The following is a 4,373-nucleotide window of genomic DNA, read 5'->3' on the forward strand; positions in this document are numbered from 1 at the left end:
TCCCAGTTGCTTTCCATTCCTCAGTCAGGTAGTAGACTTTGACATGGAGAAAACAATCTGTGTGTGAAATTTGGAAATTAAGACATAAAAATGAATGAGCAAAAATCACCATTATGACTATGTATAGGTAAAATGCATTGCTACTTTGCTTTACAGTTTGTAAATCTGAAGCTTAAAGCAGTGAAGATGGGAAACCAACTTCAAAATGGCTCCCAAGACGATTGTGGAAACTGGATGAGGACTCTGTGTGTCTTTGTTCCTACCTACCACCATTGATTAAAAGGGTGAGGTTGACCAAATATTATAATATATATTGTGACAAGGTGTAAGGTATTCACACTAATTCCTGCAAATAGTAAAAAAGAAAAGGATGTGACATCCATGCGTAACATCTCACCATAGATTCCCTACAGGTGGTAGAGGATGCTGAAAATGAGAAAAAATTAGGTGGGACCATCATGACTTTTGGGCCCACAAGGATAACAGGCTTATAAAGAGCTTTAGAATGGAATTGGAGAGCATCCAGGTCCAAATCGAGGTGTGAACCACTTTAGGATTCCTGGCAACCAGAATTAGCAGACAGGCGTGTTCTAAACAATACTGAACCCACTGACTGTCCCTCTTTTTGTACCATATAGCTATGTAAAAATCATCCATAGATCTGGTACCTTGATGGCTTTGTTAATATGACTATATGAATATACTATTGCTGCTGTTTTTATTGCTTTTATTGTAATGTCTATACTTTATATTTATCTTATCACTGTTACCTGTCATGTCCTGCACTTTATGTCAGTCTGTAAATGTCAGTCTTGTATATTTATTGTATATTTCTAGAGAGAAAACTTAATTTAATTTCCCTTGTATGTCTTGTACATATGAAGAAAGTGACAATAAAAGCTGACTTGACTTGACGACTAGTTGATAGAGATTTCCCTACACTGTGGAGGAACAGGATGGCTGGTTGCTTGGTGAGCACAGGAAGAGTTAACAACGTCCGCACCATTAGGGCTGTTTTACTGGTTCTTTTTTTTATTTTTTTTTTATGTGTTATAAATCTCACTCAGGACATGACACATATCTTGCATGCCATCACTAATATTTTGCATGACTCTCATCAGCTCTCTTATTTCATCTATGATCTTTCTTTGATTTTTTTAGTATTGCATTAGTCAGCATCTGTCCTACAGATTGTCAATATGTAGAACTAAACCAGCGGGCTACACATGATCAATTATGTTGTTGTGTTAGTTTTACACAGTTTGTTAACACAAAACCAAATATTTGAAGGGTAATGTGATTAATTTATGACCAATTTTTTACAGGGATATGAGTGTACTGCTGCTCTGTGCTGGTAAATGATAAATCTAACTTAAATTTCTAACTTTAAATACAAAGCCTTTAAACATTTATTATTTATTTTGATCATAAGTGTGGTTCATACAGAACATTTTAAATTCAACGAGTCAACTTACTTGTCAAAGGGTGGTACAGTGCAAAACACAACCGAAGACCAAGGTCACAATGTTTATTTCTTTATCAAAGAAATGGAACAGAAACCCATTAGCCGGTGCATTCACATTATAAAAACTTACAAAGACGACTTTAACTCACAGCTCATGGCTGGGTCCAAATGGCAGCAGAACAATCACCAAGTCTATAAAACCAATCACCAATATTGCACTTATAAGACCAATGAAAACCCCCTGAAATATTTGTACAGAAAAAAAAGCTGTTATTGGTTTAAAAAGTGCTTACATTTTATTACTTATATAAATTATTAGTACTTACTTCAACGGATCCCCAATTCAAAATAAATGTCAATGTCAACCACGAAAGCGAAAAGGAACACAAGCTACCCACAGTCCTGGTGATCTACAAACACAGAAATAAACAGATTTTATATAGTAAAATATCACAATAACTTTGCTAATGCATAGTTTTGAGATAAATGTGTGAAAACCTTTGACATAACTTGCTCTAATGGAGATCTGGATCCAATTTGCTGTATACAGATAAAACGTATTTTAGCTATCCTATTTCTATGATAGAGAAAGCTTTAATTAATGATTTCATGTTCTCTAAAGTCGTAATTTATTTTTAATTTTTCTGTTTTTTTTTGTCATAAGTTTTTTTCTGTCTTTCTAAGAAGATCACAAACATGAGACCTCAAACCAGCTCCAATAAAAGTTTATTTTCTTTAGCTTCTTCTGCTTTCCATCCTCCTACATTTCTGGCTTTAAATAGTATGGGAGGTGGGAAAACCCCTCTTATTTGTTTCCTTTCTACTGCAACCTCTTAAATATGGTCTATGATTTGAAGTCAGGAAGTATGGCTGACCAATTAGAGACGGGGACAGAACAGAAAGAATCCAGTCAAATTTAAAACCTGATGATGACCTCTTCTATGGAGGACCAACTATGCCATATTTAAAGATAAATACAGAAATAAATAAAAGCTCAATAAATAAATAAATAAGCATACAATTATTTGCCCACAAAATACAACCAATAAATACAGGTAGAAATTAAATTAAACAGTAAGACATAAATGTATATATCTCTTTTAATTAGCTTCTTTATTTATGCTCCTTTGTAATGATTACCTTATTTATTTATTGTCCGTTATAATCTTGAACTTTATTCATTTATTACTTCTTTTTTTAAGTACTTATTAATATATTTCTTTCACTATTTATTTTTGCCTGTCGTTTTTTAAACATTTTTTTATGTATTTCTGCCTCCTTATGCAAATTAAGAAGGGGTGTGTCTTAGTGGGTCAACTTATGAGCATTTATTTATTTATGTATTTATTTTTAAATATGGCAGAGTTGGTCCTCCATACTCCCTCAAGAGTTAGTCAAATAATAATTAATGGCGTCATACACTTTGGTGCAGCAACAACAATAAGCTTTCTTAATCAGTTTTATCATCCGCTCCACTGGAGTTATATGTCTATATCAAAACATTAACATTAGGTTAATTCTAAGATGGGTTGCAAACAGTTTAAATTCTACTCAATTTGGTTATCAAGTTCTTGCTGATATATAAAATGAATATTGCTCTTTTTTCTGGTGAAGATTCCCAGTCATCCAGGTCATAGTCATGCAAAAAAAAAAGTTAAAAACAAAACCACAGGACTATTTATTTATTTATTTTTTTTCAANGCCCAGGTTTTCGAACAGAGCCTCTTATTAAGAACAGGGCTGCCCGCACTGAAGCGGCTCAGGGATTACGTCACACGCAGCGTCGTGCGCAGTGCCCTAGTGCCTGTAAATTCAAAGGTCCAATTAAGGTAATTTGAAAAATCAGGACACGTCCTGTCCCGGGACGCCCGGGACAGGACGTGAAATAGGGATATGTCCCGGGAAATACGGACGTTTGGTCACCCTACTCTACACCTATGTTAAGGTAGCTGTTTCTGCAGAGGAAACAATAATACGGTATATGAATACCTGAAGTGGAGGTAGTCAAGTATCTTGCTATTTTGTTCATACGTGACAGCAGCATTAAGAGGGAAACAAACTTCATCTGCAGCAATTAGGTTTCTGTTGGGAGGAAAAAATAGCTGAGCCAAGAAGCAAAATCCTTGAAAAAATGTAGTCTTGAAAACAAGTCTATCATTCAAGGAGAGGACAGAGTAGAGCAGCAGATGCTCCAGAGAGAGTCAGTCAAGGTTGGTTTTATGCTTCTGGTTATGAGGACTTGCTTGGAAGATTTATTACGCAGGTACCCTTTGGAAGGAGGAAGGTTTGAGGTTTCCTTCCTGGACTTGTTATCTTATGATCTCAGGCAGAAAAAAAAATCTGATGGATGGAAGAATGGATACAGGTAACTTATGACAGGCTGCCTTGAAAAACAAAAACAACTGGCTAACATCTTTGGTCTCCATGAACCAGTGGAAGGTTGTGTAAAGACATGATAAGTTTATTAATATTTTAAAGGCTGCAGATACAGAAGTACTCACACACCCTTCCATATATATATATATATATATATATATATTAGATAGATATACAGTATATATCATAAAATCACATTAAGGATGTCTCAAGTGCTACATGGGTTATTGAAGGCAGCCAGAGAGGCAATAAAGCATCAAGTTGGTGCAATCTGTGACTGATCACAATCTGCTCGTTCTTTTCATTTTTACTGCGATAAGCTTGATTTAGCTGTGCCTTCTACAAGGACAAAATTTATCTATTTCATTTTATGTTTACCTTGAGATACCTTTGTCTCAAGTTATTTTGATGGGTTTTTTGACATCTTTTTTTCCAATTTTCTTCAATTTAGAGCTAAGAGCTTAATAAAGACAAGCAAAGTGTTGAAGATCTGTTTCAGGGGGATAGATTGAACTCCTTTCTGCTCTCACGC

The sequence above is a fragment of the Cyprinodon variegatus genome, unplaced genomic scaffold (assembly GCF_000732505.1).
Source record: "Cyprinodon variegatus isolate N-32 unplaced genomic scaffold, C_variegatus-1.0 Scaffold790, whole genome shotgun sequence".
Classification (NCBI taxonomy): Eukaryota; Metazoa; Chordata; class Actinopteri; order Cyprinodontiformes; family Cyprinodontidae; genus Cyprinodon; species Cyprinodon variegatus.